The 13,657-nt window shown below is 38.6% G+C and overlaps 1 protein-coding gene and 1 non-coding gene across 10 annotated transcripts in view; both read right to left on the reverse strand.

Moving 5' to 3' along the window:
• Positions 1–13,657, reverse strand: part of TBL1XR1 (TBL1X/Y related 1) — a 178,355-nt gene that overhangs the window by 104,664 nt on the left and 60,034 nt on the right. The window lies entirely within an intron of this gene.
• LOC129034313 (U6 spliceosomal RNA) lies at positions 3,327–3,430 on the reverse strand. Its single transcript, XR_008501817.1, has one exon. It is a non-coding gene; the product is annotated as a U6 spliceosomal RNA (small nuclear RNA).

Genomic DNA, 13,657 nt, shown 5'->3' on the forward strand with positions numbered 1-13,657 from the left:
AGAAGATCACATAAGTGCAGAAAAGACTCATGATTAAATATTAGTCGTTTCAGGCTCATCCACAAATACCAAACAATTAGCATCAACAGTATCTTTATCTTCCAACTCCAACAGTGTTTTAATAATGTGGCTTATTACAGTTGAATGTGGAGGTACTTTTTAGCACAACAAATCCCTCTCTAAATTCAAGTAATAGAACTGTTAAACATTACGGAAAAAGTCAGCCACAGAAAACCAAACATCATGAGCAACATTCTCCCCACATTTTGTCTTATGTCGCACACATGTGTCTTGTATCTTTTAATTGAGAGGAGGGGAAATAGAAGTCTTTTGCTAACTCCTGTAAGAAATCTGCAGAGAAACCTGTGAACAGCAGCAATCTTTAAGTGGTCCATTCAAAAACAGACAAAAAGAAAATCTTGATTAGTATATTGTAATAGTTTTTTAAAAAATGTACAGTAACTTCAAGGGAGAGCTCATATCATACTAAAAACAGTATTTACCTTCCTAATAATAAAGTACATACATTAACAAAAGTTTAAAATTCAAGCCTTAAAAAGTTATATAACATCTTCATATTAACTGATTTACATCACTCATTGGGCATACCTACACCAACATCACTGATAAGAAGCTTTCGTTTGGAGCCAATTATTTCCAACCAAGGAGATTCAGACTATGCTCAAATCTTTAACAGAGAAAACCCCTACAATTGGGCAAACAAGATAAATATTTTAAACATGGAAGAGGCTAAGCTCAAAAAGCTTTTCCTATTTAAAAGATTATTCCAAAAATCTCACTTCAAAGAAAAAAAGATACCTAATTTTCTCATGCTTCCAATTCTGCTTTGATTAATATTTTACTTTGAAGTTTGAGAGCATTATAGCTAAAAGATTCTCAACATATTCTGACTGAAAACCAGGTGACTGAATTCATTCATCTGCCTCAATCAGATTATATAATCAGATTTTTCCATACTTAAAACATATGATTCAAACATATCCATCAAAAAGTACAAATGTGCACTAGTACGTTTTCTCCTGAGTACATTTTCAACAATCTACTCTTCAAGTGGATCATTTACAAAATAAGAACATAATTCCCTGAATCAGTAAAGTTAACTTTATTTTCATGAAAGGATGACAAAGAAATTCCATCTACACTATCACAATTTACATTTTCCTACAATTCACGCAGCTTTCTTCAACTCACAATCTACAAACCACAACAATGCACAAATTTGATGTTAGAGGATACTTTAATGTTTAGTTCTCATCTCAACAGTCACTGTTGCTAGTGTCTCTCATTCTCACTCTTCACTGTGTTACTCAGAGAACAAAGAACTAAAGAAGCCAAAAAGAACTAGATCAAGCGATGAGACCAATTTTCAGGGTAAGGCATAACATTAACTAATCAAAAACTGGAGTATTTCTATCATTTAATCCTGCAAGACAATAACCTCCTGTTTTCCCTCACTTTCCTTCCAATAACTTGACAGAAGTCTGGGGAAGGATGGATCCCAAGCAGAAAACCTTCACAAATGTGAAAGAAAATGGAAAGCCTACCATAGTCACATGACTAACTGGAAATCTCAGAACTCTGTCAACAACCTTTGTTTTCAATGCAGAAATCATTTCTGTACTTTTAATGACCCATCATTCAACCTCACTTGAGCTCCTCCAATAACTGGCACTACTTTACCAAGTTATTAGAGAGCTCTATTAGTAATTATTTGAAAAATCATTCTTCTCTATGATTCAAATATGTCTAACTATAACTATTTCTTACGTGCTATAGGGCTAAATAAACTCCTCAGCTTTAAATGAAAATCTTTAGCTACTGAAAGGCCTTTCTCCCATTCTCATTTTAAAAATGTGTGACATCAATTTCATTCTCATTCTCATTTTAAAAATGTGTGACCTATCAATTTCAAAAACCTATTCCAGTTTCTCCTTAAAGACTCCTAAAAGGGAACACAGTGCTTAACTCACAGCATCTTTTTCTTTAATACTTAATGAATTTATTCTCTTAATTGACAATGCAATGAGAATAGTAAAACTCAAAATCTCCTCAACTGCTAGTAAGATCTAGAAAGTCTAGATAAAAATTCATAAAAATCTGTCACTGTAACTGAGGCTGACAAATGGTGTTACGACAACTGAATGCAAAAGAAATGAATTTAGAACCCTACTTCACACCATATAAAAAATTATCACAAACTGGGTTATAGAACTAAGAGCTAAAACTCTGAAACACTTAGAAGAAAACATACAGGTCAATCTTGATGACCTTGGATTAGGCAATGGTTTCATAGATATGCCACCAAAAGTACAAGAAACAAAAGAAAAAAACAATAAACTGAGATCATAGAAATGTAAAACATTTTCATTTCAAAAGACACCATCAAGAAAGTGAAAACCCACAGAACAGGACAAAAGTTTTGTAAATCATATCACAGATATGAATCATACCATTTGCATCCAGAATATATGAAGAAATACTACAACTCAATAAAAGACAAGCCAATTTTGAAATCTGAATACATACCCCAAAGAGTAAAATACAAATGGCCAATAAGCATATGAAAACACGCTCAACATCACCAGCTATCAGGAGAAATGCAAAACAAAACAAAATCACAATGAGGTACTACTTCACACCCATTAGGATGGCAATCAACAAAAAAACAGTGATAAGGGTTGACAAGGATATGAGAAAGACGAGAAACTGAAACCCTCATTCACTGCTGGTAGAAATGCAAAATGCTGCAGTCCTTTGGAAAATAGTCTGGCAGTTCCTCAATTATTAGCATTTAATTAGAAATAATGAATTAACAGGATTTTAAAAAACATTTAGTATAAAACTGACAAGTGTCTTTTATTTCACAAGAATGAAAAATATACATCAGGACATGTTTCATGTATGAATATATATATATAACCAGTGACTACAATAACTCATTTTTAAATTCTAGGAGGCAATAAAACAGCCAGTATACTTGATGTGCCACGGAGAAGTGCTGGCAACATTCTTTATGATTCACTGATAAAACAATTAAAATAGCTCACTAATTTATTCAATTTCCAAGTTTTCAAATTTCCAAGTAAAAAAATTATCCTCCAAACTGACAAAGATTTTATACCTCAAATAGTAAGCTAAGGAATGACTTTTAATCAAATTATGGAATGGGCTATTCATCATTATTAGCCAATACAGTTGATATAGAGACCACATTTCTTTTGTTTTTAATTTTTTGGAGTACACAGTAGGTGTATATATTTATGAAGTACACAAGATATTTTGATACAGGCATGCAGTGCGTAATAAAAAATATGAAACACTTTGTAAAATTGTGTGTCATCCTTGTGCAGGGGACATGCTAATCTTTGTATCATTCCAATTTTAACATATGTGCTGCCAAAGTGAGCATCAGTTACCGCATTTTTAAAAAGGTAGTCATTAAGTAGAAGTGCCTCTGTCAAAATAAGACCTGTTAGAGCACAGGGTGCTGGATCCCACACCACTTTCTGACTCAACGGCTAGATATGGGATTCAGCCAAGAATATGCATTTCCAACAAGTTAGCAGGAGATGTTGATGCTGCCAAGGATCACGCTTTGAGAACTACAGTACTATCCTGAATCATCTAACACAATATTCCTTTTAAGACCAAAAAATGGTAATATTAACAATCCAATCATTTGTTAAACATCGGTTATGTAATAAAATTAAGATACATCAGAGAAGCTTTAAATCATCAGGACTTTCCCAGTGTTCTTTGCTCCAATTAGTACATCTTCTACTAATATGTCCATAAGATGCCTTTCAAGTCCTGCATCCATGAAGCCTTCTGATTCCTCCAGCTAGAAATAACTGCTTATTCCTTTGAACCTAAGTCATCACTTGTAACACCCACAAAATACTGCCAACTTGTATTACTTGTTCAGCTATTCACATTCAAGACTTTCTCACCTACTAAACTAAGTTCCATGGTAGCCTACTAACAAGCATTTTCATAACCCTCAGAATTCTTGGCACTGGCTCTCCATAAATATTCAATAAATATGTCTTTAGTAAATAATTAAAATCAATATCCTTGATTTCATCTCCCATTTTCAGCAAAAAAAAAAAAAAAAAGGCACAAGTCAAGCTTTTACAGAGAAATGTCCAAATCAAATCCTTTTCAAATGACTGTACATAATGTACAGTTGTAATATTTAACCATATAAGCTTAGGCTTAAGGAATAAGAGCATTAGAATGGCAGTTTTAGCAAAACTCAGTTTCAGCAAAAACAACGTTCAGTTGGTGAACTAACCTACAGTTCTCTTCTCATAAAATGCATTCAATAATACAAAAGTTTGATTGTTTTAAAGAGTAATCTGCCATAGATTATAATCAATGTGAAACCCGCTGCCCAAGTATAATTCTTTCCATAATGTATTATTACATTAAAAAACCCTTTGTGTTATGGTATGTATCTCAACATACTGCCACCTGACCTACATACAGAAGCTCAACTTGTATATCTAGTTCCCAAGTCCCTTGAGTCATTTCTTTTATGGTTATCTCCAACATCATATAAAACAGCACAGAATTGCAACATCTTAAAAGTGTTTAAAATTATCTGTAATTCTCAGTATCATTAAAAATTCTTCTATGATATAACTCCTTCTACTATCCTTTCATCTGTCTGCCCTTTATAGTGTGTGAAGAAAAAAAAGAACACAGGGGGCCTAATGTTACTTATCTCCCAAAACCTAAAAACCTAGTACCTGGTATAGCAGGTGCTCAAGAAACACTTTGGATTGCAATCATTGTTGTTACTTGCTATCTTGTATACTATTCTTTGCATAGCTCATTAGACTACTAGTATCAACATCTGGCAATTTAGGGAAGAACTGAGATCTATAGCAGCTCTAGAAACTCAAGTCCTAAGTACAAGAAAAGTGTATCAAACATGCAGTTCTATTTAATCTTCAACGGACCTGAATGTTAGAAGAGACAACGAAGAATTCACTGTCTGAAACACTATTGAGTCACTTTAAGGAGTTTGAGAGATTTTTTGTTTAAACATACAGCGGCAGTTCACATTTTGGATGGTAGTGCGGGACTGTAAAAATCACCAAGATTCGAAACTGAACAAGGTGATCTTAATCAGTGTGAATTGTTCCATTACTTTAAAAATGTAGTCAAGATATTAAAAACATTTACTATCAGTTATCAACGTATAATCAAAACACTGTAAAACGGGCCGGGCACAGTGGCTCATGCCTGTAATCCCAGCACTTTGGGAGTCCAAAGCAAGCAGATCACTTGAGGTCAGGAGTTCGAGACCAGCCTGGCCAACATGGTGAAACCCCACCTCTACTAAAATACAAAAATTAGCTGGGCATGGTGGTGCACACCTATATTCCTGGCTACTCGGGAGGCTAAGCCAGGAGAATCACCTAAACCCAGGAGGTGGAGGCTGCAGTGAGCCAAGATCACACCACTGCACTTCAGCCTGGGTGACAGAACAAGACTCTGTCTCAGGAAAAAAAGTAAAAACAAACAAACAAACAAACAAAAACATTCTTTTAGTACACTGTAATTTAAAACATTAGAACCGATGTGAATTGTTTTATTTCTTGGTAAATGGCTTATTGAGAATTTTGAATAGCAACTTTTCTTCTCATATAACTTATGACACAGAGAGCAAGCATCTTTTCTTCTTTTTTGGAGACAGGGTCTTTCTCTGTCATCCAGGCTGGAGTGCAGTGGCACAAACACAGCTCCCTGCAGCCTGGATCTCCCAAGCTCACGCGATCATCTCACTTCAGTCCCCCAAGTAGCTAGGACAACAGATGCATCCCACCACGCCTGGTTAATTTTTCTATTTTTAGTGGAGATGAGGTTTTGCCATGTTGCCCAGGCTGGTTGAGAACTCCTGAGCTCAAGCAATCTGCCCCCATCGTCCTCCCAAAGTGCTGGGATTACGGGCATGAGCCACTGCACCCAGCCTGAGCCACTGCACTTGGCCACTTATGACACACAGCAAATATCTTTTCTATTTCTTGGGGAAATTTCTTGGGGCATTTTCACACAACTCTCTAAAGCTTCTAACATTTCATCCTTGAATTTTGAATGTCATGAAATATCTCTGATAGAGTTCCTTTATTGTGAAGTTTTTGGCCAGTGACACTTCCTATGAGGCCATCATCTTTTTCATCACAGCCACTTTCCTCATTTACGTCCATAAATTCGCCTTCGCTAAGTTTCTCCAGCTGCATATGAAGATTCTCGCAACACTCTCCCTGTCAGCTATTTCTTCTATAACTCCACTTACACCTGATTCAAATTTCATGTTCAGCACGGTCATTTTTAGAGGTGGTTTTTGCACTTTCATCTTTGATGACATTAAAGTGTAATCTAACTAAGGGTTATGGGATGCTCAAAAGACAGTAGGCCCACAGGAAAAAACAAGTAATTGAGAAAAAAGGTAAATAGCCACAAAAAATAGTATTATAATTTTTTTAAAAACCCTTTATGGCAAGAACTATCATATGCAAAATCAAAAGCAGGACTAGATGAAGAAAACAACTACAACTCGTATCCGAGACAATCACCTTCCTTTACATGTAACGAGATCCACAAGAATATGATTCCCTACTCAAGGATACGGAACGTAAACAGCTTACAGAAAATAAAAATTTTAAAGCTTAAAACATTAAAAAGTGCTCAACCTCCTTGCAAGAGAAATGCAAATTAAGATTTCGCTGTGAACTTCTGGTACAATTTGGATGAATCTCCGCAAAATAAATCTCTTATAATGCTGAGAAAAACAAGCCATAAACAAGAGCACACACTGTATGTTTATATGAAATACAAGAATAATGAATAGATACTTTAAGTGAGGATAATGGTTACCTTTCCAGAGGCTGGGGATAGAGTAACAACTGGTATAGTGGTTACACAGGTTTGTCCAATTTGTGAACTTCACCATCTGTAGTCTGTACCTTTTAATGTATTCTGCATATCATAATGAAAAGCATATCTTAAAAAAAAAAAATACAAGATACCGTTCTTTATCTACCAGTTTGGCAAAGATAAAAAGTTTTATAACACTCTACAGTGTTATAATACACACTGGTGGTAGAAGTATCAATAACTACAACCTCCATGGAGACAACCTGGCAGTGAAATTTAAAAATGCACATATCCAGCAGGGTGCAGTGGCTCACGCCTGTAATCCCAGCACTTCGGGAGGTCGAGACAGGCAGATCACCTGAGGACAGGAGTTCAAGACCAGCCTGGCCAACATGCCGAACCCGCGTCTGTACTAAAAATACAACAATTAGCTGGGCGTAGTGGTGCGCGTCTGTAGTCCAAGCTACTCGGGAGACGGAGGCCGGAGAATTGCTTGAACCCAGGAGGCAGAGATTGCAGTGAGCCGAGATCACGCCACTGCACTCCAGCCTGGGCGACAGACTGAGACTCCAACTCAAAAAAAAAAAAAAAAGAAAAGAAAAAAGAAAAAGAATAAATAAATAAAATAAAAATGCACATACCCGTTGACCCTGAAATTCTACTGTGGGGAACTTATATATCAAAACGTTTGCACACATGCAAAATAACTTACATACAATGCTATTCATTGCTGCATTAGAAAAAGAAACAACCAATTCTCCATCAACAGGGGCCTGGTAAAATTACAATAAAATATTATTCAGTCAAAAAAAAAACCAAAACAAAACAATGAAGAAACTCTTCAGATACCGATTTGGGAATGATCACCAGGAAAGACAGTTAGGCAATAAAAGCAGTGCATATAATATTCTACAATGTTTTTGGGAAATACGTTGGGAGATAGCATATTACATACTTTTCTGTATACAGTAACATAATCTCTGGAAGGACACATAAAAAACTAATAACACCTGTCACTCCACAGAGGTGAACCAAGTGGCTAGGGGACAGACGTGGAAAGGTTTTTTGCTGTACACACTTTTGTACATTTTAAGTTTTGAACCATATAAAATGCTCAAGTGTTCAAAACAAGTTAACAAGTTAAAAAAATAATTACCTGAAAGGGAGGCAAAAACAGACCTGTAAAGAGATTATCAAAGCCGAGACTAAAACAATTGTTAACTCCTCAGAAAAGGTCCATCTAGAAATGTTTTGAAAGAAAAGGCCACCATATTTGGGGTTTAGAGGTACTGTGAAATTGGTTAAATTACTGAGCCAGGCACAGAGGCTTGCACCTATAGTCCCAGCTGCTCAGGAGGCTGAGGTTGAGGATTGTTTGAGACAAGAGAGTTAGAGACCAGTCTGGGCAACACAGCAAGACCCTGTCTCTAAAATAAAAAATTTTAAACTTACTGAGGCTTATCACGCAGTCAGTAACACAACGGCACCAGAAACTAGGTTTCAGAGAATATATTGAGAACTTCTTCAGCAAATCAGGGGAATCCACGTCAAGTGTAGGAGACACTTCAAAGGGAACATACTGAATGCCTAACTCTTCATTCAAAGACACATAGCAACACACACAAAAAAAGTCAAAAGCTATTTGCCTAATCATAAAGACCCTTAAGAGAGAGTCCAGGAAAAATAAAGAAATAGCAAGATGGGAAAGAGAATCACACTCACTTTTATACCCATTCCTTAACACTCACTACCTCCTGAGCTCAACACTGCATAAAGTGCCTGGTCTTCCAAAGATACTTATTCCCACACCTAAAAGTTGAGAAAAGAAAAAAAACTAAATTGAAAAAAACACATTGTCATTCTGAATATCTTTTTTTTTTTTGGAGACAGAGTCTCACTCCGTTGCCCAGGCTGGAGTGCAGTGGCATGATCTCGGCTCACTGCCAGCTCTGCTTCTCGGGTTCAAGTGATTCTCCCGCCTCAGCCTCCCAAAGTAGTTGGAATTACAGGCATGTACCACCATGCCCGGCTAATTTTTGTATTCACAGTAGAGACAGGGTTTCACCATGTTGGCCAGGCTGGTCTCGAACTCCTGGCCTCGAGTGATCTACTCTCCTTGGTCTCCCAAAGTGCTGGGATCACAGACGTGAGCCACCGCACCTGGCCCTGAATATCCTTTGTCAAATCTTAAAACACATTAACGAAATCATCACATCTTCCAACAAAGACAAGATTCCTGCTCTACTGGCATTTACATTCTAGTGGAAGTTTAAAAAAAAAAAAAAAAAGGAAACAAAAAAGCACTCTGACTGTTAACCCCAGAAGGCTGAAACTGTCCTGTGTACAATCCTGAAATAAGAGAGGTAATGGCATGGCACTGATACCTGGACAAAGCACGAAACATACTGATTAATAATGTTGCTCTGAAACCATGAATCCCATGAGCTATGGCCTGTCTGTACCGGCTTGTCAGCATTGTTTACTGTTAACAGTGAGACTGATGGTTTGCACCTGGTTTTGGCAAGCCCCTTGAGGTTTCTGCCATTAAGTCTGGTTATGTAGCAAAAATATGCCTATGTGGCCAGCAGGAATATAAGGCCCACTGAGACTCCACTGTTGGATCCCTGGTTCCAAGGTGTTCTCTGTGCACATCAGTGATCCTGATCCAAGAAAGAAAGATATCCATATGGCCCTACAGAAGGGGGACAATTGAACCTGACACTCAGCTCCTTCAGGTCCATTGATGGGAGACACCCTTTGCTTGTGATGTGCAACCTAACTTGAAAGCACTTGCTTTAAGTATCGTTTTTCAGCAATAAACCACAGATTGATGAGCACTGTTACTTTGGATCATGTGACTTTTCTTTAACAATCAAACCCTGTCCAACTACCACTGTTAACAGAGATGGGGGTAAAAAAAGGTTAACAGATTGTAATAACTGTGGTTAAAAAAATAAAACCAAATGATATGATAGTGAAAAGTCATAAAGACAAAATGGGATTAGAGAACATGGCCAGGAAAGGAGATGGGGAACATGAAATGAGGTACAAATGACAAGAATTCAACAAAGTGACAACCAGGGATAGCTCTAAGGCAAGAACAAGTTTGATTCCCACAAAAGTAAGGATGGCTACAGAGTGGCAAGCAATAAACGAATGATAGGAAATTAAATCAGAGGTAGGCAGGGGCAGATCACAGAGAGCCTTACAAATTCAGATTTCAACCCAATAGCTTTCTTACTGTTCTTGATGCCTGTATCTGCTCACACGGCCCTTCACCCTCACCTCAACAATACATATACTACCCTCCAGAATGAATGCTCTGAGATAAATACAATCATGTAATTTCACTACTTAAAATAAATGAATCGGCCAGGTGCAGTGGCTCACGCCTGTAATCCCAGCACTTTCAGAGGCCAAGGCAGGAGGATTACCTGTCAGGGTTTTGAGACCAGCCTGGCCAGCATGGCCAAACCCCGTCTCTACTAAAAATACAAAAAACTAGCCGGGCATGGTGGCGCACGTCTGTAATCCCAGCTACTCAGGAGGCTGAGGCACAAGAATAGCTTGAACCTGGGAGGCAGAGGCTGCAGTGAGCTAAGACTGTGCCACTGCACTCCAGCCTGGGCAACAAGAGCAAAACTCTGTCTCAAAAAATAAAAAAATAAATAAAATAAATAAATGAATCCACAATCCTTGGATTGATATTATCTGTATTTGTCACCCCCCGACAATATGGCATAGTTTCAAGATATACACCCTGAGCTTTCGTTGCACATTGCATCAAAGTTCTGCTCACTTTTTACACCAGGTGTGTGCCCAATAAACATAATCTATACTAGGCATGATTAACAGTCATACATATCTTCTCTCTGGAGTTGGACTATAATAATACACTCATACGCAGACACACAGAAGTAACACTACATGTTATTCTACATAATAATATACACATACATGCACAGAAGTAACACTTTATGCACTAGGTGTGGTGACTCACACCTGTAACGCCAACACTTTGAGAGGCAGAGGCAGATGGATCATTTGAGGTCAGGAGTTCGAGACCAGCCTGGCCAACTTGGTGAAACCCCATCTCTGCTAAAAATACAAAAATTAGCTGGACATGGTGGTGCACGCCTGTAATCCCAGCCACTCGGGAGGGTGAAACAGAGGTTGCGGTGAGCCAAGATCGCGCCACTGCACACCAACCTGGGCGACAGAGTGAGACTCCTATCTCAAAAAAAAAAGTAACACTCCATGTTAACACTATATATTGGACGTCTATTGTTTTTAGTCTTCTGCTTTTGCTTTAGAGAAACTACACAGCTTCTTCTGCACAGTCTTGGGGTTTTCAATCACAGCGCCCTTTTTTTCCCCGGGCAAAGGACTGGAACATAACTCCAGCTAGGCAAATCAGACAGTCTCCTAGATATGTGAATGTAAAGAGAGAGAAATTATACAGGAAAATAATTCAAACTGATTCTTAACCACTGCCAAGTCAGCCCACTGTGATGTCTACAACCTAGATTCTTTATTCCTCTGTTTTTTGTTAATTCAATGAACTTCCCCATCTTTCCCCTTTTTTTGCTTCAGATAACTAGACTGTTTCTGTTGCTTGCAAACAAAAAACATGGAGTCAAGGAACCAAGAGTATGAAAGAGGTCAGCACAAGTCACATAGCAACAAGCAGGAACCATAAATCAGAGGAAAGCCTGGTCTATTGGGAGCAGCGAGAAAGAGAGAAAACAGAATTATGGCAGAACACTAGACTTGGAAGCCTAGTACTGTTGCTACTAAGGGGAATACATGATAATTCAGTCCCTAAGAATGTGTTACATTCTAGAACACATGCCAATTATCCATGAAGCCAGAAAGTGAAAACAATCAGTTATAGGCAAAACAGTACTACAATTTCCTGAAACACTTGGCTTTGCAGCTTTAAGATAATTCCGGTCTTTCCCCCTTATGCTTCCTTAAAGAAATACCCCATTTAGCTGGTGGTAATTTAAGAGACTCTGTTCCTTAAAATTTTTAAATACGGAATACATCTGTAATTTCCCTACCCTGACTTCCTCCTTTAAGTTACAATACCTCATACATACTCAGTTACTAACATCCACCTCACCCTGTATGGCAGTTTTATCTATATGCCTCTAGTAATAACATGTTGTCTCTCTAAAAGCAAGAATAAAGTTGAATCGCAGAGCCTACTTAATAAACTAACGGGTATATAGTAAAAATAATGATGATAATAAAAGCCTTCCAATTATTAAATATCTGTATCACTCCTGGCACTGCAAGGCTGTGTGTGTGTGTGTGTGTGTGTGTGTGTGTGTGTGTGTTTTGAGACGGAGTCTTGCTCTGTCACTCAGGCTGGAGTGCAATGGTGCCATCTCGGCTCACTGCAACCTCTGCCTCCAGGTTCAAGAGATTCTCCTGCCTCAGCCTCCCAAGTAGCTGGGATTACAGGTGCACACCACCACGTCCGACTAATTTTTGTATTTTTAGTAGAGAGAGGGTTTCGCCACGTTGGCCAGACTGGTTTCAAACTCCTGACCTCAGGTAATCCACCCACCTCGGCCTCCAAAAGTGCTGGGATTACAGGTGTGAGCCACCACACAAGGCCTCACTGTGTGTGTGTGTGTGTGTGTGTGTGCGTGTGCGTGTGCGTGCGTGTGTGTGTGTGTGTACATACATATATATATATTTTGTTTTAGAGACGGAGTCTTGCTCTGTCGCCCAGGCTGGAGTGCAGTGGTGCGATCTCGGCTCACTGCAAGCTCCGCCTCCTGGGTTCACCCGCCATTCTCCTGCCTCAGCCTCCTGAGTAGCTGGGACTACAGGCACCCGCCACCACGGCCGGCTAATTTTTGTATTTTTACTAGAGATGGGGTTTCACCATGTTAGCCAGGATGGCCTCGAGCTCCTGACCTCGTGATCCACCAGCCTCGGCCTCCCAAAGTGCTGGGATTACAGGCGTAAGCCACCGCACCTGGCCCACTTTGCATATATTTCTAGTGATCACAACTAAGCTAACAAGATATTATTTCCAGCTTACAGCTGCAAAAATAAGCAAATGTAATGAAATCACTGACATCTTCCAACAAAGACAAGATCCCTGCTCTACTGGCATTTACATTCTGGTGGAAGGTTGTTTTTTTTAAAACCATGTAAATAAAAAGCACTCCGGAGGTTAATCCCAGAGGGCTGGAACTGGCCTTCTGGGATTAACCCCAGAGTGGTTTTTAATTCCTTCCAAATGAGGAAATTACCTAAAACTGTTAAGCTAGAAGAACCAAGATCTACTGGAATCCAAATCTCTCCATCTTCCCTTTATTCCAATAGATCAGTATCTAAAATCAGGGGTTTTCAAACTGCAGGTCACAATCAGTTTGTGGATCATAAAATAAATTTAGTGAGCCATATCCTTTTTTAATGAATGTAATATGAGTGCATCACATGAAAGGCAAATATTGTTTCATGAAACTAATTTCACTTTTATATACGTACATGTACAAGGCAGAGATAGGTACCTGTGAATCACAGTCCAAAAGTCCAAAAACCATAGACAAAAGCACTGTCTTACTGTTGTATGCACTGACATATACTCTCAATTTTTTTTTTCCTCTTATTGCCCAGGCTGGAGTGCAAAAGTGTGGATCTCGGCTCACTGCAACCTCCATCTCCCGGATTCAAGCGATTCTCCTGCCTCAGCCTCTCAAGTAGCCTCCAAGTGGCAAGCAGGTGCCAG

Source organism: Pongo pygmaeus, chromosome 2 (genome assembly GCF_028885625.2).
Source record: "Pongo pygmaeus isolate AG05252 chromosome 2, NHGRI_mPonPyg2-v2.0_pri, whole genome shotgun sequence".
Classification (NCBI taxonomy): Eukaryota; Metazoa; Chordata; class Mammalia; order Primates; family Hominidae; genus Pongo; species Pongo pygmaeus.